Raw genomic sequence first — 27,531 nt, 5'->3', positions numbered from 1 at the left:
CCTTGAGATAAAAAGCACCACAATATAAATTAAAAAAAAAATACAAGGAAAAAATATTTAGGTATAATCATCATTTTTATTCTTCATTGTTCAGGGAATTTAAGAGGAAAATTATAAAAAAATTTCAATAACCAAGACATTACTTAGACTAAGCTGATGTTCACGATATCATGATTGTTAGACAAAAGAATTAGATAGAATCCTATTCTGTAGAAATCCCTCTAACTGCACAGGTTAAAAAAAAAAAAAAGAAACTTTGCTCCGCCCCATTTTAATTAAGCATCTACAAGGAAACTTTTCTAAAAAAGTAGCATCAAGATTAATCACTCGTTTTTTCAGCAGAAAAAGCTTACACATTTAAGGCCAGATTTTTCAAAGGGCTATGCACGTAGAAACCGGGGTTTATACGTGTGGTTGGGCCTTGTGTGCGCAGCGCACATTTTGTAACAGGCCCGGGCACTGGTATAAATCATGGTACACACACAAGTGCTGAACCCTGAAAAGGGGTGGGCTGGGGGACGTGGTCTGGGTGGGTAGGGGCAGGGTGGGATGGAGGCCGGCCGGAACAGCCAATAGCTGCTGTTCCGGGGAAGTGCCTGCCGCCCGGCTGCAGGCACGCATAATTTGCTTTTGCTATAGAGGAGCGGTAAGTAATAAAATAAAAAATTTAGGGAAAGTTAGATTAGGTTTAGTGGGTGGAGAGGAGAGGGGAAGAGGGAGGAAGTGTAGGTAGGGGATAGGGAACTGGGGCAGGCCCGATTGCGTTGCTGTGCGAATTTTATTAAAATCTGTCCCCCCCCACGTCCACCGGCGCGCGCATGTTATAAAACTGGTACTGCTTTGAAAATCTATCCCTTATTGCGTATATAGAGCTACATCAGGGAATACAGCAATTTTCTGACTCAAAAATAAGTCTTTCATACGGAAAAACATTTTAAAGGTCTAGTTCTTATCTGGCTCTAATGCAAAAACCACAAGTAAAGTTGCCCTAGTAAAATCTTCAGTTTATGATTCCTTACTAAGATTCAAACTATCAGAAGGCAAATCAGATTTCTCAGAAACATTCAAATCTTGTGCATTACTCTGACGGATTGGAAACAGAATGCTTTAGATAACAGGAGGAATTAAATCAGACATTTTCTTATGGAATTTCTTTAATGTATGAAAGGGAGATATTAAAAGAGATTTTGGAAAATTAAGAAAACATAAATTGTTTCCATATTCTCCAGTTTTTGAAGCAAAACTTCATTTGTTTTTCTCCATAAGGACATATCACTATTTTGTAGGGCCTTATGTTGAACTTTACATTCCAGTATTTTATCTTCCTGATCTTTAATGACCTGAGCATGAGAATCTATTTTAACATTTAGGTCTCTCCTAAGAAGACACAACATCATCAATTTTAAAGTTGAATTTTGATTTATTGAAGCAATATTCAATGTGGGGTAGATCTTTAAAAAATACGCGATCGCGTACTTTTGTTCGCGCACCAGGCGCGAACAAAAGTATGCTGGATTTTATAAGATACGCGCATAGCCGCGCGTATCTTATAAAATCTGGGGTCGGCGCGCGCAAGGGGGTGCACATTTGTGCAACCTGCGCGCGCTGAGCCCAGCGCGTGCTGCCTGTTCCCTCCGAGGCCGCTCCGATTTCGGAGCGGCCTCAGAGGGAGATTTCCTTCGCCCTCCCCCCACCTTCCCCTCCCTTCCCCTACCTAACCCACCCCCCCCGGCCCTATCTAAACCCCTCCTACCTTTGTCGGCAAAAGTTACGCCTGCTTTCAGCAGGCGTAACTTTGCGCGCGCCAGCCGGCAGCCCCGATCTGTCCTCCGGTCCCGGGGGCTGGTCCGGAGGCCTCAACCACGCCCCCGGGCCGGTGCCACGCCCCCGGGCCCGCCCCAAAATGCCGCGGCCCGCCCCCGAAACGACGCAGCGTTTCGGGAACGCCCCCGGACACGCCCCCTCCTGCCCCTTTTCGAAAGCCCCGGGACTTACGCGCGTCCCGGGGCTTTACGCAGACCGGCGGCCTATGCAAAATAGGTGCGCCGGCGCGCAGGCCTTTTAAAATCCGCCCCTATGAGTATAAAACCAAACTATTTTTGTAACATATGGCTGGCCACAGGAAGATCCCGTGACCGGCAGGACTCACCCCCGAGCACCGTCGACGTGGTGTAAAGCCACTATGCTTTCCCTGCTCTGGGCCTCTCTAGGTGCGCATGTGTCTTATCGGCCCCACAACAGGAAACTGCCCTGCTGGTACCCACTGAGGACATCATGCGGCTGGATATTTAAAGCCCAGCTGTACCCCCAGCAGACATCTCGGCAACAGATCCTCTTTCCAGCAGTACATACTGCTAATTCCGTGTCCTTGCCTCGCTGTCTTGTGCCTGTACCTTTGCTCCTTGCCTTACCTTGTTCCACTGCCTTGCCCAGCTGTCCAGCCTTGCTTGTTTCTTTGCCTCTCTTGCTGGTCCCTTCCTCATCCAGCTCCCAGTTTATGATCTCCTTTCATCTTGTCTGTCCATGCCTTGTTTCCTGATCTTCCGTTTCTGACTACTCTGCTGCCTGGCCCCAACCTCTGCTATGTATCGGATTACTCTTCTGCATGCCGCCTGGTTTTGACCTCAGCTAAAGACACTGACCAGCCCTCTGGACTGCAGCCAGCCCCAAACTTGGCCTGTACCTGGATACTCATGTTGACACTCCAGACCTCGGTTTGTATCATCTGAGTGCCTCTTACTGGACTCCTGCCTAAGTCCTGCTGGCCCCTGGAACCCAAACGCTCAACCTGAGGGGAACGGGGCTGGTATAGCTGAAGCTTCAGTCTCAGTCCATGGGCCTAGTACAGGGGTGGGCAATTCCAGTCCTCGAGGGCCACAAACCTGTCGAGGTTTTAGGATATCCTAATGAATATGCATGACATGGATTTGCATACAACTGAGGCAGAGTGCATGCAAATCTCTTTCATGCATATTCATTAGGGATATCCTGAAAACCAGACTGGTTTGTGGAACCTCGAGGACCGGAACTGCCCACCCCTGGCCTAGTAGGTTCACCTATTAGGCCGAGTCACACATGCACAGCACAAGAGCTCACAACCTTGACAATGTTTTTCTTCTCTTGCATTTTTCTAGATCATTTGAGCGTATCTCTGAAGCAGCCTGATTAGAAAAACATGTGCCATGTTGGATTTGTTCCATGTTGGAATTTTGAAATCATTTAACAACCAATGTTTCATCTGATACTTGATTTTTATGCAAGTAAAGTCACAGTAGCTGTATGCACAATTAACATCGCTTTGGAAAGACATTGTAAGTTTTGGAAGGCGATTCATTAATCTTATAAATAAATAAATATTTGACATTTTTTAAGTAATTAGAGTCTCAATGAACTTGGATAAATATATGAAGAATTAAGGAGGGTTTTTAACTAATGGTTCAGGGGTAGATTTTAAAAGGTGCGCCCGCTACCCGGCACGTGCACATGTACACCTGATTTTATAACATGCGCGCGCAGGCACGTGCATGTTATAAAATTGGGGGTCGGCGCGCGCAAGGATTGTGCAACTTGCGCGCGCCGAGCCCGCTCTGAGCCGCGCTGCCTTTCCCCATTCCTTCCCAGGCTGCTTCGAAATCGGAGAGGCCTCAGAGGAAACTTCCCTACCCCCCACACCATCTTCCCTTCCCTTCCTTTCCCCTACCTCCCCCGCCTTTTCCCCCCCTACCTTTTTCATCTTCTTTTTTTTTGTTACAAAACTTACTTCAGCTCTGGGGCTGAAGTAAGTTTGGCCGGCGCGCGATCCCCAACACAGCAGCTGTGTGGAGGTCTCTGGCCATACCCCCACCCCCGTCGCTGGACCACCCCGCCCCGCCTCCTCCCCACCCCCATACTGCCCCTTTTTGCAAGCCCCAGGACTTACACGTGTCCCAGGGCCTTACGCGCATCGCCGGGCCTTTTTAAAATAGTCCCAGGGCGCATAACCCTTTGAAAATCTGGCCCTATGTTTGTCAATGCAAGTGTGTAAGTTTTTTGCTCACACTGTCATCTGAAGTCCTTTTTACTTGGGTGTTTTAAATTTATGGTTGGATTGTTTTGATTTAGAAGTGTCTGACTTCATCAAGCCACCACATTTTCTACCAGGACTATGACGTCACATTGATTGAACAATATGAAGAAAAGTTCTATATCACATGGAGATCCATCCCATATCATAAACTCATCATCATCAATGTATCGTTTTCAAATCATAATTTTGCTTGCCAGAGAAGATTGCTTAAGCCATAACTATTCAAATTGAGCTACATACAAATTGGTATAGTCAGGAGCCATCACATCTCCCATTGCTGTTCTTTTAATTTGCAAATAAAAATGCCTATCAAAAACCCCAAAGTCTTTTTTCCAGAGCTATGGTGGCAAATAAAACAGCATTGATGTGTGTTGTGGGTCTGAGGAGCTGAGAAGTGTATATGCGTAAAAGGGTTTACATCCATGCAGAAGGTATGCATAATATGAAAATGAATTTGTGAGGGTATGACTGGATGTTGTCAGAAAGAAAGAGAGAGAGAGAAATTAAAACTGTGAATGAAAGGAAAATTAATTTTAGATTAAAATATAAGACACTGTATGCATTCTGTAGCTGAAATTGTAGCTTAGGGGTAGGCAACTCCGGTTCTGGAATGACACAATGAATATGCATGAATTATATTTACATACACTGCCTCCACTGAATGCAAATCTATCTATTTGTAGAGGGGGGGGGGGTGTACCCATTTTTGCCTTTTCAAAAATGTCAACAGATGCTTCAGTTAGTCTGAGTGTCCTATGAGTAACAGAGATCTCACTAGACCTCGTCCATAATGTGATGTTAATGTGCTAGAGGAAGGCTACTCCCCATTGGGCAGGATCATGTGAGTATGGGGTAGAATGAGAGAATTCTAAGATTTGGCGTTCTGGTGGGTTTTGGAGCTATCTATTTATAGAGAAGGTTTAGAGGAAACTGAGGAATAGGTTTCCAGAAGTAGAGGTCCCAAGGATCCAGAAGGAACAAAAGAGAAGAGGGTCCTGTAGTGCATCAAACCCTGAGAAGGAAGCTGGGGATGAGTGTACTGGGAGGTGCCAGAGAAGAGGCATCCTGCCTGGGAAAGTCCACCAGAATCAAAGACTGAATCAACTAAAAATCAGCCAGAGACTCCAGAGAGAGAAAGGAAGCATAAAGGAACTTCTGAGGAAGAAGAAGATCTCAGCTGCCTCACAGGTACTGGAAGGGTCAGGGATGGAAGGGGTAGCTGTCCCAAAGAGCAGATGTGTGTTAGAGAAGGAGTTAGAAAAGAGCATGGAAGAGACAGTGTTTAATCTATTGAACACTTTTAGGAATTTAGTTACAGAACTGGTGCATTGTGCTGTGATCCACCTGAATTTTTTGGACTTTGCTTACCCTGTCTTTGTTGTGTTCCACGCCCATGGCCGTCCACGGGCGCAGCCCCCTACCTACACCACGGCGGCGACCCGCCGTGGCAACTACTGAAACGCTCCCCGGGGCCGGTGCCCATCACCCTGGGGATGGTCCGCGGTCTGGCCGCCCGCTGGGGAGCCGTCCCTGCTCCTCCCTTGCGGAGTTCTGCTGGCTTTCCTCGGAGGAGGAAATCCAAGATGGTCATTGCCATCTTTAGGTGCGAGGCCTCGCCCCCCTGCTGGATTAAAAGGGACCTGATCCCTTTAATGATACTCACCTGCTTCCAATGATCCAGAGCAGAGGAAGTATTTAAGGAGGCTTCCTCTACTCATTCCTCAACTTGGCAACGTCCTCCCACGCTGTCTAGTCTGCTTGCTTCGGTGAGTTCCTTGTGCTCGGACTCTGGTTCTTGTTTTGTCTTGGTGTTCCTGGTTCCTGACTTCGGATTGGCTTACGGTGATTCTCTGGTTCCTGACTTCGGATTGGCAAGCGGTGATTCTCTGGTACACGACTTCGGACTGGTGAGCGTCGATGCTCTGGCACTTGATCTAGGACTCCTTCAAGACCACCGTCTCCAAGGGCCCACCTAAGTCCCAGCAGCCCGGGTCCCTACGGGCTCCTCCTGGGGGGACCGCAGGCTTCCAGAGCGAAGCTCCAGTTGGCCTTTGCACCGATACCCTGAGCTCTCTAGGTCCACCTAAGTCCCAGCAGTCGGGTCCCTACGGGCTCCTCCCGGGGGGACCGCAGACCACCAGTGTTGAAGACTGCTCATCCGCTCATCTCCTTGTCCATCTCCACAGTAGCTTCTGTCTTCAGTGCCAAGGGTCAGCTGCTCTCCTCTTCTGTCCTGCCTTGCCACCCGACGAGAGAACCTATGGATCCTCCGCAAGGTGTACACCCCTCGTCGGCCCAAGGGTCCACAAGCCTGAGCATAACAGTCATTAATTATAGTAAAGGATTTTTTTGTTAACAATTGCATAGGTATGGAGGGTAACTATACTGGTGACTATTCTAGAGTGACTATACTGCTGAGCAGAAAGAACCCCTTTATGAGCAGATAAAACCCTAAGAGGCTTGAAAATCCTCTACATTTGACTCCTGTGCAGGAATGCTGAGAGGTCATGGGGCTCCAGACTTAGCTGGTTAACTTAGCTGGCTAAGTCTGGTTGGGCCAAAGAGCTGTCTTCAAGTTAGCTTGTTAAAGTTAGCCAGCTAACTTTAAGATAGCCAGCTACTCCAAGTCTGTCACTCTAGCCTCCAGAGATTGGACTCGCTCCCTGAGAGCCTGGAGCTCTTTGCACCGGGTGCACACATACAATCTCTCACCGGTGGGTAAAAAATCATACATTTGACACTCAGTGCAAAAGACTGGATAACAAAAAGGGGTGTGACATACCACTTCATATCAATAGTATTGCAAACTTATCACACTCTGAGTGATAAGTCCTATTTTTGCATCTTGTGCTGAGAGAGAGAGAGAGTTTTTTTTAATAAGGCCTTATTATTAATGAAGTATTTATATCTCAATAGGAGCCCATCTAATAGCTCGAGGTGAGGTATTGGTGGTGGTTTAGGGGCCAGTTTCTCATATAGAGTGAGACGTATGAACAGCACAGTACACCTTGGTGAAAATTTGACATCATTTGGAGTGAGGAAAGTCTCACAAAGATGCCGTTTCTACTATGTTCTCACACCCTAGCTTGATGGACGCTATAACAAGGTACCATCAAGCTAGGGTGAGATAACAGTACAAAATGTAATCTTTGTGAGACTTTCCTCACTCCAAATTATGTCAAATCTTCACCAAGGTGTATTGTGCTGTTCATACGTCTCACTCTACAATAGAAACTGGCCCCTAAACCGCTACCAATACCTTACCTCAAGTTATTAGATGGCCCTCCTATTGAGATATACATAGTTGCACACTGTGCAACTATGTATATCCCAGAGGCTTTCTCTACTCCACTCCACTCCTCTCCTTCTCTCTCCCCCCCCCCCCCCCCCCCCAAGCCCAGAAATAGCCAAAATGCAATTCTAAAAATGTATCTCAAATTGTGTTATGGCCATTTCGGGCATATCGCACAGCTTAATGCCTGGAAAAAGGTGTAGTTATTTCCAGTATTAAAACCATGCAATATCATGCATTATGCTATCGCACAGTGCTATATTGCCCTCATTTTCATTAATCCCATCCAAACTCCTCCCTGATTCCACCCCTTCCAAAAATTTGCATTTGTGCCATACACTACCATTATTATCGCATGCGTTATGGCATTAACACTTTATCGCGTGCGATAACGCCATAACACATTTTGATGAATGACCCTATATCTATATCTATCTATCTATCTATATATATATCGTCTCTACTGTTTGGTTGGTTATAGTTTCTACTTGTTCGATGTAAACCGAGCTGATTTGATTTGTATCAAGAAATTCAGTATATAAAGCCTTTAATAAATAAACAAATAAATAAATATCTTTGTTATCCAGACAGTGGCTGAATAGAAAGGGCTCTAGAAAGTGAATAAAGTTGTGGTGATTGAGTCAGTAGGTGTTTGTAGATGTAGCTGGAGGGTGTTAATGGAATGTCTATGGAGATTTCTTTTCCTGAGTACTGCTAATATCTTTTTTCCAGGCCCTTGCTAAATATTTGTTGAGCTGAATATCAGTTGAATATCTTTAATTCTGACAGTTACTACCCAAACCTATATATTTCTCACTTTTCTACTTCTAGAGATCAACATGAACTTGGGCGAATCAAGCCCACTATAACCGTCAATCATTGGCCCCAAAACAAACCTAATAAGAAGTAATTCTATTCCAAGAACAGTGGTTAGAAGACTAAGTTTTCCTTCACACTGATCTGTTTATGGAGCTTGTGCTGCAGATCTGAAGGTAATGACTCATCCTAAAAGCTATGCATTGTGGGTACAATACCCTGTGGTTAGCAGTGAGTTATAGATCTATTCAAGGAAAGAAATCTGACAAAATGTTGTTAAAATCCTGCCAAACTCTGCAGGGACGCCAAGTACTGCTGAGATTTTTATTCACTGCTTTAATAGGCCATCCTTGAGACGTACATGACAGCTGAAATGAGCATCCTGTGACTACTGCAGAATCTGACACTGTCACTGCTTCAGTTCATCACATAGATTTGTACAAGGCCAAATAATACAGACAATCTTTAATAGATAATAAAGTATCCTTGTCCTTATTTTTTCTCATGGTTGCAGATGTCTTATGTAAAAGAGCATGTGTGCAGGTCTGGCACAGCATGATCGTGATTAAGCAATAATATAAACACAGAGACATTGATATTGAGAGCAGATTTAAAATAAAATACAAAACACCAGGTTCAACAATTCTATCCAGTTTCCTCACATACTTGTTCTCTGACTGTGTACCTATTTTCCTAATGCTAATATTATGGAAGAGTAGAGCAGGAATTCTATTTGCCTATGATCTGTGTAAATAGAAATATTCTTTAAAATTTTGCCTAAATTCAAGGTGAATTTTATGGGTATAGGCTGGTCTCAGGGCCAGCAGGAACATTAGGCAGACGCGGTGGCTGCTGTAAATGGGCGGGCGCTGTATTGTAACGTGAGGGTGACAGGTTTTAAACTGAATGCAGCTGGAGAGGAGTGTGTGGGGACAATATCGCATGTGTGTGCAGTTGATGTCGGGTAGATTGTGCCGCGGTGATTAAGTTGCTGCCTAGGATGGTGGTGTATTTAATCTGACCAGCTCTTGCCTTCTTCAATTTAGCAAGGAGTTCCGTCTTGCTGAATCCACCTCATTCAAGGACTTCCTGTTCCTGATTTTGGTCTTGGCATCTAACGCTCTGAGAACCCACTCCTCGGGGGCTCCCCTGCATTCCCGGCTATCCACTCCTCAGAGGGCCTACCTGCTTGACTGCTACTAGACCTGCTTCTCTGGTCTCTCTCTCTCACAGGAATCATCTATTGTGAGTACCTCTATTGACTTCTACTATACGAACTGTATCGAGGATTCCACGTGATGTATCCCGAACCTCGGGCCACTACCGCCTTCCTTCTTAGAAGCTATTCAGCTTTCCTGCACTGCAGAGTATCGACACTTCAACTACGGGAGCCACTTCCGGGTTCAGGCATCTCTACCAGTACTTCAACATCTACTGAACAGTCGTCCTCGGCATACCCCGCTCCATGGGCCACTACCGTACTTGTATTCCTGAGGTGCCTACACTCATCAGAGAGGATCCCCGGCATACCCCGCTCCGCAGGTCACTACCGGATCTTCTCATCTGTGGCCTCGCTCTGGGTATTCTCCATTGCTCAGGAGTGTACTACTACCTCTCCAACTCTGTGGGCATTACTTTTTCCTTCCTTCATAATAAAGTCTCCACTTCTATCTGTGTCCCATGCCACTGAGACTACGCCTGCTGACGGTGAGGCTCACAGGGCTCCTCCTTGTGGGTGGAGACACCTCTCATCTCATCACATTCTTGCGAAAACATAACAGATTGATAACTCCATGGACTCGGCTCAGGTCTCAGCCATCCAGGCCATCCCTGGCCTGGCCCAGCATCTGGTTGAACAGCAAAGGACATTAGAGATACTGGCTAACGCCTTCAATCAGCTGAGTTCTTGACTGAACGCTGTATCTCTACCTGACAAGGCTACTGCCTATTCACCTGCTGGACCTGTAAGACTTTCTGTGCCCTTGCCTGCACCTACTCATTTTACAGGTGATCCCCTATTATGCAGAAGCTTCCTGAACCAGTGCTGTATGCACTTCTCCTTACAGCCTACCTATTTCCCAGACATTGTGTCCAAAACGACATACATCCTGCCTCTTTTAGATGGTAAAGCCCTGGCTTGGGCTTCTCCTTTCTGGGTGCGTAATTATCCAATCCTCAGTAATTTGAGGGGGTTTCCTTACTCTATTTTGTTCTGTGTTTGATGATCCCGCTCATAAGGCCGTCGCTGGATCTGCACTCCTACACCTTCAACAAGGTACCAAACCTCTGACTGACTATGTTATTGCGTTTAAAACCTTGTCTTCCGAGTTACTTTGGGACCTGGGTTGCCTGCGGACTATTTTTCTAGAAGGTTTTAACTATCGCATCAAAGACAAATTAGCAGCCCGTGAGCTCCCTGATACCTTGGACTCCCTCATTGATCTTGCAGGACGAATTGATCGTCGTCTGCGTGAGCACTGGCAAGAGATAAAGAGTCCTAAGAAGATAACACCAGGAGTTCCACGCTCTCATCCCGCTCCGGATACACGGATCACATCCGTACCCAGTATCGAGGAGGAAGAACCCATGCAATTAGGCCACAGCCACCTAACAGCCAAGGAGAGGCATTATCGTAAAAGATTAGGCCTCTGCATGTACTGTGGTCAACCTGGCCATGCAATCCCCTGCTGTCCTATCTGTCCTCCTAGGTCTAACTTCTCCATCTCCTCCACTGACTCTTCCAGTCTCCATCATTTTGAATTTTGGGTACTTGCCAGGTTCTTATGGCCTGGATTGGCCACTGTTGGAAACAGGATGCTGGGCTTGATGGACCCTTGGTCTGACTCAGTATGGCATGTTCTTATGTTCTTATGTACACTCAAATTCCACACATTAGCCCTAGTAGACTCTGGTGCCGGGAAACTTCAAAGAGCACCTATGAATCCCCACCATCCGGACACCTACGCCACTGCTGCTATCATCCATAGATGGTGAGCCACTTCCTGGTGAGGTCACTTATTCTACTCAACCTATTCATCTCTGCACGGGGTTGCTCCATTCGGAGACCATCTCCTTCCTGGTCTTGGATAAAGCTATACACCCGGTAGTACTTGGAATACCTTGGTTACAGACGCACTCACCCCAGTTTGATTGGAACAATTTGGATCTATCACAATGGGGAAGAGATTGCCATGGAAAATGCCTACAAGTGGTCACTCCCATGCCATGCTTAACACTACCACCTCCCTTCTGGGCCTACCTATCAAGTCGTGTCCTCTAAGAAGGCAGCAGATACTCTGGCCCCTCACCAATCCTTCAACTGCGCCATCAACTTAGTACCTAATTCAGAACCTCCCAAGGAAGGGTGTACTCACTTTCTCTGTCTGAAACCCAGGCTAGGTCAGCCTATAATCAAGAGAACTTAGCTAAGGGTTTCATTCGGCCTTCTAAACCAACATAGATTTTTTTTTGGTTGCCGGGGCCCCACTAACCGACATAGATTTTTGGTTCCCAGGACCCCAGCAACCGACATAGATTTCTATATCTATATCTATGTCGGGGCAACAAAAAAAAATCTATTTCGGTTGTTGGTTCCCTGGTCCCCAGCAACCAAAAATAAAATATCTATGTTGGTTGCCGGGCCCCTGGCAACCAAAAATCTATGTAAGTTATTTACTCCTTTGGATAATAGGACTAGGAGGCACTCCATGAAGTTAGTTAGTTGCCGGGGTCCCTGCAATTGACATAATTTATTTTTGGTTGCTGGGATAGCGGCAACCGACATGTATTTTTGGTTGCCGGGGCCCCAGCAACCGACAGATTTTTTTTTTTTGTTTACTGGTGTCCCGTCAACGAACATAGATTTCTATGTCTATATCGGGGCAATAAAAAAAAAAAATCAATTTCGGTTGTCGGTTGCCATGGCCCCAGCATCCCCCCCAAAAAAATCTCTGTCAGTTGCTGGAGCTCTGGCAACCAAAAATGTATGTTGGTTGATGGGGCCCCGGCAAGAAAAAATCTATGTTGGTTACCGGGGCCCCGGCAACCAAAAATAAAGGGGTAGATTTTAAAAGGGTGCACGCGGGCGTACATGAGCACACACTACCCGGCATGCACAAGTTATAAAATCGGGGGTTGGCGAGCGCAAGGGGGTGCACAATTGTGCACCTTGCACGCACCGAGCCATGCTGCCTTCCCCCATTCCCTCCCCTTCAAAGGGTTACGCACGTAAATCCTCTGGATTTACGTGCGTAACCCTTTGAAAATCCGGCCCAAAATATCTATGTTGGTTTGCGGGGCCCCGGGCAATAAAATATCTATGTTGGTTGCTGGAGCCCCAGCAACCAACTAACTTCATGGATTGCTGACAACCAAAAAAAAAATCTGTCGGCAACCAAAAATCTCCGTCCGTTGCTGGAGCCCTGGCAACCAAAAATGTATGTTGGTTAGTGGGGCCCCGACAGCCAAAAATCTATGTTGGTGTTGCGTCCGTCGCTGCTCGGCACCCTCACTCTGCCCTTTTAAACTCTGTGGCGACTCCCTCCGGGTCTAATGGACGGTTAGCTGCCGTGGCGTCTTCATGCTGTCTCTCTCCAGGGTCCCCGGACCAGCACAACGCTGCGGATCCGCCATGTTTATGATGAAGTAGGGCATGCGCGCGCGCTCCGATTGATGTACCAGCAAGGGCACGAATCTCGGGGATGTCCCCTGAGATGACGTCATCCGCTTCCAATATAAAAGGTCTCAGTATTTGCTAATGAATCGGGTTAGCAAGGACAAGGATTCGGAATCGCTTATGGGATTCGTCCAAGCTACTCTGCCTCCTCGGACTTACCAGGGGTACCCGCTCCTCGGGGGCCTCACTCTCTTTTCTTTATTTCACTTTGCAGATAGGAACCGGTACTCGCTCCTCAAAGGCCCATGTTCCTGAACACGCTGAAGATTCTCTACTGCCTGGAAGCGATCGCAGATACAGACATTGTGAGTTACTATTTCAGATTGCAGATAGGAACTGGTACTTGCTCCTCGAGGGCCCATGTTCCTGAACACACTGAAGATTCTCTACTGCCTGGAAGCTATCGCAGATACAGACAATTATGAGTTACCATCACTCTCTCAGAGCTTTCCCTGGAATCAGGTACTCGCTCCTCGAGGGCCTAATCCTTTCCAGCTACTGAGCTTCTTTAAGACCTTATGTGAGTTTTGTCATCTAGTTCTGGTTATGAACACAGCAGTGTCTACTCACTATCTATAGTTTCTCTACAGCTCAGCAATCCTGGGAACGCTGTTCCAGTTCCTGAGGGCATATCAGCTCACTACTGCCACCTCTGGTGGTTCTACTAACCTGTCTAATAAAAGAACTATTTGTGTCTGTCTCCATACCCAAGCCTGGCTGGTGGTCCCTCTCAGGATATCCTCCTGGGGGCGCTGCCATCTGCCCAAGGACCCACCTATCTACTTTCCTTTACAGCCGAGTGCTCTCTCCAAGCATTCCGCTGGTAACAGATTGCTAACTCCTCATGGAGTCTCTAACAGATTGCTAACTCCTCCCATCTACAGGAGTCTAGGCATAACAAGATTGCTAACTCCTCCTACCACGGGAGAAGATTCATAACAGATTGCTAACTCCTCCCCCATCAGGAGTCTTCAGCATCAGATTCATAACAGTTGGTTTCCGGGGCCCCGGCAACCAGAAATCTATGTCGGTTCCCGGGGCCCCAGCAACCAAAAAAATCTATGTCAGTTATTTACTCTTTTGGATAATAGAAGGACTAGAGGGCACTCCATGAAGTTAGTTGGTTGCCGGGCCCCAGCAATTGACATAGATCATTTATTTTTGATTGTCGGGGCCCTGGGAACCGACATAGATTTTTGGTTGCCGGAGCCTTGCTAACTGAAATAGATTTTTGGTTGCCGGGGCCCCAGAAACCAACTAACTTCATGGAGTACCAACAACCAAAAGAAATATCTGTTGGTTGTCAGTTGCCGGAGCCCTGGCAACCAAAAATCGGTCAGTTGCCAGGGCCCCGGCAACCCCCCCCAAAAATCTATGTGGGTTGTCAGTTGCCAGGATCCCGGCAAACAAAAATCTATGTCGGTTGCCAGGACCCCAGCAACCAGAAATCTATGTCGGTTGCCGATGCTCTGGAAACAATCTATATCACGTACGTCTTAAAATCCTGCCCTAACTGCACTAACCACATGCCTTGGCAACAAATTCCAGAGTTTAATTGTGCGTTGAGTGAAAAAGAACTTTCTCCGATTAGTTTTAAATGTGCCCCATGCTAACTTCATGGAGTGCCCCCTAGTCTTTCTATTATCCGAAAGAGTAAATAACCGACGTAGATGTTTGTATGACGGGGCCCAGCAACAGACATAGATTTTTGGTTGCTGTGGCACCGGCAACTGATATGGATTTTTTTTTTGGTTGCCTGGGCCCCGGAAACCGACATAGATTTTTTTTTGGTTGCCGGGGCCCCATGTTACTGTTGCTAGTAATAGCAGTAGCTATTTTCCAAGTCAGCATAATTAATAGCAGGTAATGGACTTTTCCTCCAAGATTTTTTCCAATCTTATTTTAAAATCAGCTACACTAAGGGGCAGATTTTAAAAGCCCTATGCGCGTAAATCCAGCTGGATTTACGTGCATAGGGGGGTTACGCGTGCTGAGCCTATTTTGCATAGGCCTCCCAATGCATGCAAAGCCCAGGGACGTATGTATGTCCTGGGGCTGAAAAAAGGGGTGGGGCTTGGGCGATCTGGGGCGGGGAATGGGTGGGGAGTGGGCATGGCCAGAGGCCTCCATAGGGCCGATAGGCCGGGGGATCGCATGCCGGCCCTGCCTGGAGGTAGGCGCAACTTGCAAAATAAAGGTTAGGGGGGGTTTTAGGTAGGGCTGGGGGGCGGGTTAGATAGGGGAAGGGAGGGGAAGGTGGGGGGAGGGAAGGGGGAAAGCCATCGGGGCTCCCCTAGGGCTTGGCGCACGCAAGGTGCACTAGTGTGCACCCCTTGCGTGCGATGACCCCGGGTTGCGCGCACAAATGTACGCCCACGCGTACGTCTTAAAATCCAGCCTTAACTACACAAACCACATCTGTTGGCAAAAAATTCTAGAGTTTAATTATGCGTTGAGTGAAAAAGAACTTTCTCCGATTAGTTATTAATTTGCTTTTAGGGCCAGGTTTTCAAACCTATGTGCGGGCATAGATTTGTGTGTGCAAGCCGGCACGCACAAATCTACGCCAGATTTTATAACATACACGCGCAGCCGCGCTCATGTTATAAAATCCGGGGTCGGCGCACACAAGGGGGTGCACACTTGTGCACCTTGCGCGCGCTGAGCGCTAGGGAAGCCCCGATGGCTTTCCCTGTTCCCTCAAATGGCGCTCCAAATTTGGAGCAGCCTCGGAGAGAACTTTCCTTCGGCCCCCTCACCTTCCCCTATCTAACCCATCCCCAGCCCTACCTAAATCCCCCCCACCTTTATTTTGTAAATTACGCCTGTCTCTGGCAGGCGTAACTTGTGTGTGCCAGCCGGCTGCTGGCATGCGATCCCCTGCCCCCCAGCCCTATCTAAATTCCCCCCCTATCTTTATTATTTAAGTTGTGCCTGCCTCCGGGCAGGCGTAGATTGCGCGTGCCGGCTGAGTGCTGGCGGGCAATCCCCTGGCCTAGCAGGCCTTCGGAGTCCTCTGGCCATGCCCCTGCCAAACCCCGGACCGCCCCACCCCGCCCCCACCCCGCCCCTTTTTTCGAGCCCCAGGACATATGCATGTTCCGGGGCTTGCACACATTGCCAAGCCTTTGCAAAATAGGCTCGGTGTGCACAGGAGCGGGTTTTTGGGGTTACGCGTGTAATATACGCGTGTAACCCTTTGAAATTCTGCCCCTCAGTATCCTATATTTCTATTAATGACCTGAATTTAGTAATGAAAAATTATTTTAGAAATTACCCAGTTATCTTCCATGAATCTCCTATAAAAATGTTTCCAGGTTTAGCCTCCACCACACAAATCCAATGTCGAGGGTTTTTAACCCTTTAGCAAGAGGTTCTGCATTTGGGCTTTTCCTTTAAGCTTTGTTTTCCTTGTAAATGTTTTGTTAGGAGAGGAGAGGAATGTTTTATTTTCTTTACTTCAGAACAGTTAAAAGAATTTGTGGAGGTCACCTCTTCCCCAGTGGGTTTATGAATAGAGGAGTAGATTTTAAAAGAAGCGCGCGCCACTGTATAACAGCGCGCGTTGCTGCGCACACAGCGGGCCACATAAATTTTGCATAGTTTGCGCACTTGTGTGCATACTATAAAAAATCTGCGTATGTACTGAGCATGATTTGTGCGCATCGCTCATGGTGCCGCGCGCTCAATTTATGCGCACGGGTTATGCGTGCAAGTTTACTTGTGCACCTCCCGCAATCGCGTGCCCTTGCGCATGCGAACGTGAGGGCGGGACTTCCTGTTTCGTCCACACCCCAAAATGGCAGGTCGAGGCAGGCAGCCAAATTTCACCACCAGGGATGTCGAACTGCTGGCGTCCCTGGTGGTGGAGAGGGAAAGCTCTGACTGACTTCCCCCGCCTTTGGCGGGCCTGGAGGCATGTGCAAGCAAGATATAATGAGCATGCATCACACCCCCGTGGAGTAAGTAGACTTTACTACAGCAGATGGGGGTAATGTGGGAGTGTGAATGCCAGTTAGGCCTCAGAGGAGGAACCAGACAGAGTATTGTAGTTTAGGGTATTGGAGTGTTATAATTTACTGTAATGTTAAAAGACAATTGGCAAAGCTTATAACCTACATGATTATTTAAGCTTATTATCATGGTTCTTCAAGGTTCATTAATGTTATACCACTCAGTGTCACATTCAAGTATGCAGTTCCTATTATTACTATCAGAGTACACTCATGGTTCTCTCTTCCTTTTCTTCTAATAGATAGAGGACCTGAAAAAGAAGGCCCAGTGGCTGCGCTTAAAGAGGAGGAGGTGGCTGGAGTGGCTGCGGGCAGAGCGGGCTGGGCCTGGTGGTAAGTGATCCTTCCAAGCTACTGGAATTTTCTATCTTCTTTCTGAACCTGAATGTACTGTTTATTCTGCCCTCTCCTTTTGTTTTACATTGCTACAGATGTTGAAGAGGCCAGAGTAGGCCCAGCTCCACTTGAAGGAGGCGCAGCCGCTCCGGGGGAGGGGGGGAGCCGGATTCTCTCCCCCCCTCCCCAACGAGGAGATGTCACCGGCGGCGGCCACCTCCCTGCGTGGAGGCACACCCCGGGCCTCCCCCTAGCTCCCCCCCCCCATAGGGCATCCTCCCCATTTTGCCCGGGGAGTTAGGGATGCGGGAGCACCCAGGGGCCAGCCTTTGCTGGTTCAGGAAGGCATTCGCGGCCCTCTCATGTCTCACCGCCCCCCCTCACGGCAGCAGCGCAGAGGCTCATCATCGGGAAAATGTGATCTCGATGATGAGCCTCTGCGCTGCTGCTGTGAAGGGGGGCTTTCATGAGGGGGGTCCGAGAGGGCCTGAGGGCCATGAATGCCTTCCAAGAGAGGATGATCCAGAACACGGATCAGATCCTCAGGGCTGTACAGCTGCTTGGCGCAGCTGTAAGGGTACTGGGGAATCTGATCCGTCGTCCGTGATCATCCTTTCTTGTCCCTGCCTCCCTAATTTCCCGGAGTTTTTTTTTAATGTAAATAGTTTTGCTCCCTAGTTCTCCTCTTCCCATCCTCTGTTTTTCATATTGTAAATATTGTATATATTTTTTATATAGATAAAAATTTGTTTTTCTAAACTGGTGTGTTCGTGTCAGGTAAGGGCATGTTGCTGGGTGGAAGGGGGAATGGGCTCATGTATTGTCTGGGTGGGTCATGGAAGGAAGGTGGGGAGGGAAGGAAGGTGGGGAGGAAGGGGGAGGGAAGGAAGGTGGGTCAGGGAAGGAAGGGGGAGGGAAGGAAGGGGGGGAGGGAAGATGAGTATAAGTACAGTAAGACTGCAACTAATCATCCAGTGGTCAAGAAGGAAGAATCATCTTGGAAGGCAAGGCGTGGTATCGGAGTCCGTATGATCATAGAAGATCGCCAGCAACATCTCCCGCAAGACATACAGCTGGGATGTTCACTGACCTGGACATGCAATTCACATAGAAATATCTTTGACATCTCTTTTCCTAACAATCTTTACATTACTTGAAAGCTGAGGGCACAGGGAGGCAGGGCAGTGTAGGCATAAAGGTAATTGGTGACATTTAGGTTTATTTGCTTAGAAAGTTAACACGAGGTGTACTGCAGATATGGATCCTAGTATGGTGAAGCAGGAACAGCTGAAGGGCCAAACATGTATACCTAGTTTTACTCTGCATTGCTATACACACCATGAAGCCATGTATAGGGGGCAGCCATAGGGCCAAAATTTTCTGTTAACAACACCCTCTTTATATATCTCGGCACATACATTCTCAAACACATGGTCATATTAATTAAGGACACCCAAAAATGTTTTTGGGTAACCTCACCCATGTTATACAGCTTCAGGTTGTTTACAGCCTGCACACAAAAACAAGATATCCTATGTATGTAGTACATGTCCCTCTAACTCTCATTAGGTTTCAACAGAGTTCCACTGATGTTAATAGGTGGGGTGCACATCTTCATTAAAGTCAATGGGCAGCACACAAAGCTTCATTAAAGTCAATGGGTGGTGTGCAAAGCTTCATTAAAGTCAATGGGTGGCGCGCAAAGCTCCATTGATAAGAACATATGAACATGCCATACTGGGTCAGACCAAGGGTCCATCAAGTCCAGCATCCTGTTTCCAACAGTGGCCAATCCAGGCCATAAGAACCTGGCAAATACCCAAACACTAAGTCTTTTCCATGCTACTGTTGCTAATAATAGCAGTGGCTATTCTTTAATTCAGCAGGTAATGGACTTCTCCTCCAAGAACTTATCCAATCCTTTTTTAAACCCAGCTACACTAACTGCACTAACCACATCCTCTGGCAACAAATTCCAGAGTTTAATTGTGCGTTGAGTGAAAAAGAACTTTCTTCGATTAGTTTTAAATGTGCCACAGGCTAACTTCAAGGAGTGCCCCCAAGTCTTTCCATTATCCGAAAGAGTAAATAACTGATTCACATTAACCCGCTCTAGACCTCTCATTATTTTAAACACCTCTATCATATCCCCCCTCAGCCGTCTCTTCTCCAAGCTGAAAAGTCCTAATCTCTTTAGTCTTTCCTCATAGGGGAGCTGTTCCATCCCCTTTATTATTTTGGTCGCCCTTCTCTGTACCTTCTCCATCGCAACTATATCTTTTTTGAGATGCGGCGACCAGAATTGTACACAGTATTCAAGGTGCGGTCTCACCATGGAGCGATACAGAGGCATTATGACATTTTCCATTTTATTCACCATTCCCTTTCTAATAATTCCCAACATTCTGTTTGCTTTTTTGACTGCTGCAGTACACTGAACCGACGATTTCAATGTGTTATCCACTATGACGCCTAGATCTCTTTCTTGGGTGGTGGTACCTAATATGGAACCTAACATTGTGTAACTATAGCATGGGTGATTTTTCCCTATATGCATCACCTTGCACTTATCCACATTAAATTTCATCTGCCATTTCGATGCCCAATTTTCCAGTCTCACAAGGTCTTCCTGCAATGTACCTCAATCTGCTTGTGATTTAACTACTCTGAATAATTTTGTATCATCTGTAAAATTTGATTACCTCACTCATCTTATTTCTTTCCAGATCATTTATAAATATATTGAAAAGTAAGGGTCCCAATACAGATCCCTGAGGCACTCCACTGCCCACTCCCTTCCACTGAGAAAATTGTCCTCGAAAGGACATCACCACTTATCCCATGACTTTTTACTTTTCCTAGAAGCCTCTCATGAGGAACTTTGTCAAACACCTTCTGAAAATCCAAGTACACTACATCTACCAGTTCACCTTTATCCACATGTTTATTAACCCCTTCAAAAAAGTGAAGCAGATTTGTGAGGCAAGACTTGCTTGGGTAAAGCCATGCTGACGTTTTTTCCATTAAACCATGTCTTTCTATATGTTCTGTGATTTTGATATTTAGAGCAGAGCTTCATTAAAGACAATGGTCGGCATGCACAGCTCCATTGATGTTAATAGGCGGCACACACATCTTCCTTAAAGTCAATGGGTGGCGTGCACAGCTTCATTAAAGTCAATGGGTAGCATGCAAATGCTGCCTTTAACTCTCATAACATACAACATAGCAAATAATAGAATATTATAGGCATACCATTCTGTTTGGTGAGCTGGTATAGTGGGAAGAGATTCAAGTGACATACAAATGTGAACTGCTACAAAACCTTGATAATGTAACACACATATGCTGGTGAAAAGCAGACTACACATGTTAGAAAGAGAAAGTATGATATGGTTCCCCTTTCAGAGCAACCAAGATATATTTTTTTTGGTTGCTGGGAACCTAATTGCCACCTGCTAATTGCAAAGTGTGAGTTAAACTGCTGGTTAACATGGTATCCACAGAAATGGACATTAAGGGCCGGATTTTAATACCTACGCGCTGGCGTAGATTTGTGCGAGCAACCCTGTGCGCACAAATCTACGGCAGATTTTATAAGATGCACGCGCAGCCGCGTGCATCTTATAAAATCTGCGGTCAGCGCGTGCAAGGGGGTGCACACTTGTGCACCTTGCGCGCAACGAGCCCTAGGGGAGCCCCTGTTCCCTCCGAGGCCGCTCCAAAATCAGAGCGGCCTTGGAGGGAACTTTCCTTCTGTCCCCCCACCTTCCCCTCCCTTCCCCTACCTAACCCGCCCCCCAGCCCTACCAGAACCCCCCTGTCCTTTAGTTTTCAAGTTGCGCCTGCCTCCCCCACCCTAGATGCCCTACGGAGGCCTCTGGCCATGCCCCCACCCCGCCCCAGACTGCCCACGCCCCACCTCTTTTTTTCAAGCCCCGGGACATACGTGCGTCCCGGGGCTTACGCGCGTCGCCGGGCCTATGCAAAATAGGCTCGGTGCGCGTAACCCCTCTGCGTGCATAAATCTAGCTGGATTTACGCGTATAGGGCTTTTAAAACCTGCCCCTAAGCTATTTTTATAATTTCCCTGCTGCTAAATAGTCTTGGGAATTTCCAAAATATCTTGACTGAGCTCTCCTGCTTAATGACCTACCCCAGTCTCTTATTCTCTCATTCCCTTATCACTGCTTTAAAGAAATATTCTTTTCTCCAATTAACCATTTTGGGGACAATATTCAGATAATCTGTGTTGTAAAGTATACAGGCAGGATAGGCGGTGGCCTAGAGCACCAGAAGTGGGTGGACAGAGTAGCTGGTAAGGACAGACATTTTGAAAGGCTGGATGAGATGAAAAGTGGCACAGGTGAGGCATGGAGCTGAAGGGCATTTTCTGTTCTTGGGTATGTACTTCTTTGAGGAGCTGGGGTCGTTTGTTGTTTGCGATTTGAGGGAGAGAGAGAGAAAGAGAGAGAGATCACATGACGATATCACCACGTAGAGCGGCTGGACATCCTTCCACCGGCACTGTATGCAGGTACTTTAATGTGCAAATTTTCTGCTCATTATCAAAGAGAAGCAATTCAAGTTATGTGCAGTAAAAACAGTTCTGTACTTTGCACCTGCTATTTTGCATGAATGGCCAAAGGGGATAAAATAATTCACAGACTTTGAAAATGGCTTGTATTCATTCTACTTTCCTTTCTTGATCTAAATGCCCTCTATCCCCTGATTCACTCTGAGGAATGCCTCTTTGCAATCCAGCTAAAATTACATGCACTGTGGGAGCCCTTATGCACTTTTACCTGGGCTGAAGAGACAAATTTTCAGAAAGGGCAATCTAGGTGCATTAATCCATTTTAAAGGGGCTAGATGGCTTTGAAAATTGCTCTTCTTGATTATGATCCATGAACTGGATTAAACTGGAATTAAGTCATTTTTATGCTTCAGAATGTATGGTCAGGTCTAAGTGGCTGGATGACATCTGAAATTTTACACATCACCGAGTCAAATTCAGAAATGCTTCTGATAAGTCAAATTCAGCCAAACTTTCTTGGTCTAAGAAATAAGGTGGTCCAGATTTATCTCTTGTATTAACTAGTGCAGAGTCTACTAATATTTCTGACTGAATAAAAACAGTCAATATTATAAAAAAAAATAGGACATTGTTCAAAATACAGCATTAATACAAAGTCTTCTGAGTACCTTGCTGAGAAGGTAGGAATATTAAATTGAGCCTTATTAAAAGTGAGATGTATTGTACAGTACAGCAATGCCTCCTACATTTCATTGTAACTGAATTTACATATCATCAAATTCAAGGTTTTCCTAAGAACAGACTGCTGTTAATATCAACTGTGCCAAGCTGTGCTAAATTATGACTAGCAGTATATGTGATGTCAATTACTGATCTCCAGCGACTATGTTTAGATCACCCAACACCTGGAATTCAAATGGCAGGTCCAATTTATCATAGCATTTCTTGAGTGAGCATTACCCTCATTTTTTAGCTTCATATATTTCAATTGGATTGGAAATTGGCATCCAAAACCTTGCTGTCTCAGGGATCTATGCACTAGGGATATGCAGCCCCTTCCACCCAATTTTTTTCAGGTTTTGGTTTGTTTAATATTATTTGTTAAAGCGTGGGTCATTTAATGACCCAAAATAAATGTTATTTCCCCTCCAAACAAAAAAACCCACCCAATCAGGGCCCCTCCAAACCCTCCTTGCCAGGACCAATCCCTCCCTGCATAGAGGTCTTATTAGTGAAAGGAGCGGGAGGGATGGCCACTCACTTCCTGCTCCTCAGTTGCCACTTCAAAATAGCACCACCCAGCACTGAAACCATAGTGGTGTCAAGATGGTTGCCAATCTCAGGGCTAGCTGGCACTATTTTGTTGTGGCTACTAGCCGACGTCTGGTGCCATATTTAAAGGGCTATCCAAGGGGAAGGAGGCAAGATGGTATCCCTTTCACCAACAGGAGCCCCATAGAAAGGATAAGTGGGTTACAAAGTAGTCTCCAGCCACTTTTTCATGAAGGGAGGGGAAATTGGAGGGGGTCATTTTTTTGGTAGAGGGCAGAGGAGCCCAGGGAGGTCCTAGGCCCTGGAAGGATGTTGTTTGGGGGGGGGGGGGGGGGGGAGCACCAGGGAAGCCCTGAGGAATCTTCAGGGAGACCTTGGGAAGCCCTTGGGAAGTCTGGGGAACCCCAGAGAAGCTTTGGGTAAGCACTAGGGACCCTCGAAGTGAAGGGTTTTTTTTTTTTTTCAAAATGAATAAAAAGGAAAAACAAATTTTTGCTGGTTTTTCTTTCATTTTTTAAAAAAAAAAACATAATGAAATGAAATAGGAAATGTGATTGACATTTCCTATTTCATTCCATACAAATGCATATCCTTACTGTGCACTAAAACTTACGCTAAAAACTTTTAAGTATGCATGTGAGAAAAAAGGTTTGCGTAAACACATCACTTACTATGTGATTCACTAAAGTTTTTAGTGCTATCTTTAATAGTGCAGGAACACTGTTACCGTGCACTAAATAGTGTGAGGCCATGACAAAAATAGTGTGTAAAAGACAAACTGAGTATGTATGTTACGGTAACTCTGGTACATGGCAGTGGTCATCAGTGTTGAAAACAAAAACTTGGAGAGCATCTAGATCTCATGTGAGGAAGTGAAAGAAGAGAAAAGAATTCCATGGGAGGAAAAAGAAGACCAAAAGCACATGCCTCATATGTCTACCAAGGAGGAGAAGGACAGGCATCAGAAGGTACCTCCACCAACCTTTAACATCCATCCTATTGATGCCAATGAAGGAAATCTTCCATCACTGAGTTAGAAGGACATGACATCCTACCATCAGGAGCTTTGCTAAGCAAAATGAAGCCACCTCCAACCCCTGTGGCATTTACCCTCCTCATGGCTCCCATGGCTGTCCCTACATTCATATGGGAATATGAACTATTAAAGAATTATTTGATTGGAGATATATGGGAATATGTACCATTAAAGAACTATTGATTTCATTTTACACAGATATAGAGACTGTTCGGGTACCTGTATCGTGAGATCAGCAATGACGTAATGAGAATGTACGCCCTGTATTTGCAATTATGAGTATCTCTGGTAATCAGCGGGAAACAGTTTCGTCGATTTGAAGTTATCTGGTTGGTATAGTTTAAGGTGATGGCGTAGAGGGTGGTTATCCCTGCTATAAATTATACATTTGTGTTTAACTTTATGAAATATATTCTTTTGTTAGCTGGAAAAGTGTCGGCTGTGTGCAATTGATATCCTCTTAATGAATTGGAGCTCAATATCATTTTATGAAAATATGGACATTGATCAACACATATGAGGAAGATGATGATAGAGGGGGTATACGTATAATACTGAATTCCATCCCTGAGGAAGCCCCAAGGAAGGGGTGAAACGGGTGTCCCATCGGGCATTATAATATCAGATATCATATGGGACAAATTGAATTAATTATTGTGTTAATATGGTGTTAATATGGTAGATACTTCGTATCTGATATGATATTTAAGAGCTGTGTTTCATAAATAATACAATGTAATAGATGTTAATGAATAACTGATATTTGGTACATTGTAATATATGTTGACTGATACATGTTAATCAATAACAGATACTTGGTATCGGCAATAACAGTGTATGTTTAATATAAAGGATGCATTGTAATATTAGGGTTATATAGTGGGGGGTATTAGCAATATTTATGTATTAGAGGGCATTATAATATCAGATATCATATGGGACAAATTGAATTAATTATTGTGTTAATATGGTGTTAATATGGTAGATACTTCGTATCTGATATGATATTTAAGAGCTGTGTTTCATAAATAATACAATGTAATAGATGTTAATGAATAACTGATATTTGGTACATTGTAATATATGTTGACTGATACATGTTAATCAATAACAGATACTTGGTATCGGCAATAACAGTGTATGTTTAATATAAAGGATGCATTGTAATATTAGGGTTATATAGTGGGGGGTATTAGCAATATTTATGTATTAGTGGGGATTTTAGTATGTGGTGGTATGTGAGGGTATGTATGGTGTGTATGTGAGTATGTTTTTTAATGGGGATATTATGTATTGCACTTAGCACTTTTTGTTAAACTGTATGAGATGTTGTTTTGAAATAAATATATATAAAGCATATGGTTGGCTTTAAATTGAGCCGAGTTCCTCTGGGTTGTAATAATATAATGTCCCTACATTGAGACAGACTAGTTTGATATTGATCAGCCTGGAAGAATGGGGAGAGGCTGAGAAATATAAGACAGGGGGCCATGTGGTATGCAGTTTTACACCACTTTGGTAATCATCTCATGGCATCTCTCCCCCCCCCCCCCAGCTCTGTATGATCACTCATCAGCCCACCCTTTTGGGATGGCCTGCCTACCATCTCATCTCATGAGCAACCTATAATATTGGAGCAGCAATGGCACAATGACAGTTGCTCATGTTGAAGACTGAGAATGCTTGCAGTGGTCTTTGGACATAATATCCAAAGTAATGACAGCACTGTCTATTACCATACACCAGCAGAGCTAGCTCAGGCAACCAATACCACCTCTGTATGCCCCATGCTTTTATCTACTCCCATCACTTCTGTAACATACATTTCATCCACACCATGCAGAGGTGTTTATATCAGAGGACAATGGGCCAGAGGTAGAAATATTGGAGATGGATATCTAAACTTAAGTGGGAAGAGGCAATCTCCTACTCTGTGCCTTCCGTGTTTATTCACTTTATTCTTTTTGTCAGTGGGGGAAGCACTGTAGCCTATTTTGAGATTTTCTCATCAATCCTAATGAAACTTGAGGAAAGATATCATCAGAAGGGGGAAACAACTCCAAGATACCTAGACTGGGGCAAATTGTCACCAAAAGTGGCATAAATAACCTAGAGCACCATAAAGGAACAAAGGGGTACCAGCAGTTGCAGGAGTTTTCCAAAGCACTGTCACAAGAGCAAAGAAATAGCACGGGTGAGAAGAACACCCCAAGGCTTCCAAAGAGGGTACCAACAACAGTGGCATGAACCCTTAAAGGCAGCATGAAAAGCAAAGTTGCACCAGGAGTGGCATCAATATCCTATGGCACCAAGAAGGGGGAATGAAGCAGAAAAGATGGCAGGAAAATCCCCAAGGCACCAATAAAGGGACAAAGCAGCATAAAGAGTGGCACACAGAGAGGAACTATGAGAATTGCAAAAGAGCCCCCATGGTGGCAATATCACCCCAAGATGTAGTCTGGGATATGACAGCAAGACCCTCAAGGTGCAAGTCTGAGTATAGCAGCAATACTGAGTGGAATAAAGACAACTAAAGTGTGTCTTCCTGTTGAAGAACTTGCTCGTTGTCAGATATAGTACAAGAGAATTATCTATCATGAGTATCATTTTTATGGCATATGCTTTTAATTAAGCTTTGCCTACTAGAAATTGATCTAGCTGCTGGATGGAATTTTGGTTTGTGAAATTTTCTTTCCAATTTAAACTTTTGTCACAATCAGAACATGGAAATGGTTTCTCATCAGTGTAGCTTTCCTGGAAATTCGTGGTTTGCTTTATTTATTTATGTATTTATGTATTTATTTATTTAACATTTTTCTATACCGACCTTCATGAAAATTTCATATCAGATCGGTTTACATGTAAACCGATCTGATATTAATAAAAACTTTATTAATAAAGCTTTTCCCATATTCTGTGATTTTCCAATGTTGCATTAGTTCTCTCTTCCTACTAAAACCTTTCCCACATTCAGAACATAAAAGGTCTCTCCTGTGCATGTTTTCTATTGTGCCTGTATTTCTTCCTTATGACAGAGGGTTTTTCTATAGTCTGTATATGTATATACATGTATTTTTATTTCTGGGAATAAAACACCCATTATAACCAACCAACAAACAGGGTGGGAGAACTAGACTGAAATCCAAACAGCAAACAACACTCCCATGCTGATACATCATAGGCATGGCAGCTAGGCATATTAACAGCTTTACCTCTAAGGTGGCACATCTGGGGCATTGCAGTGAAGCACATCGTTAGTAGCAACACTCCTAAGGTGTTATATCAGGGGCATGGTAGGTAGGCATGTGGCAGAAAGACCCCCTAAGGTGGTAAATCTGGGGCATAGCAGGAAGGCAGAGTGGCAGCAAGACCTTCAAAATGCTTTCAGTCATCTTGTGATTTGCATGGAAATTCTGGAAATCAAAGCAAAGGCAGATTGATTTTCAAAAAGACCAGCTTTTCCAGAGCTCATGATGTCCCCTGTCATT

At 45.3% G+C, this 27,531-nt stretch overlaps 1 long non-coding RNA gene across 1 annotated transcript; it reads left to right on the top strand.

Annotated features, from left to right (window-relative positions):
• The first annotated feature begins 3,140 nt into the window (after positions 1 to 3,140).
• Positions 3,141 to 17,563, top strand: LOC115095372. The gene is made up of 4 exons (XR_003857751.1): positions 3,141 to 3,311; positions 8,190 to 8,350; positions 17,105 to 17,195; positions 17,294 to 17,563. It is a non-coding gene; the product is annotated as an uncharacterized LOC115095372 (long non-coding RNA).
• Positions 17,564 to 27,531: the final 9,968 nt, after the last annotated feature.

The sequence above is a fragment of the Rhinatrema bivittatum genome, chromosome 7 (assembly GCF_901001135.1).
Source record: "Rhinatrema bivittatum chromosome 7, aRhiBiv1.1, whole genome shotgun sequence".
NCBI classification, from domain to species: Eukaryota; Metazoa; Chordata; class Amphibia; order Gymnophiona; family Rhinatrematidae; genus Rhinatrema; species Rhinatrema bivittatum.
This window is presented reverse-complemented; position numbering and strand designations above follow the sequence as displayed.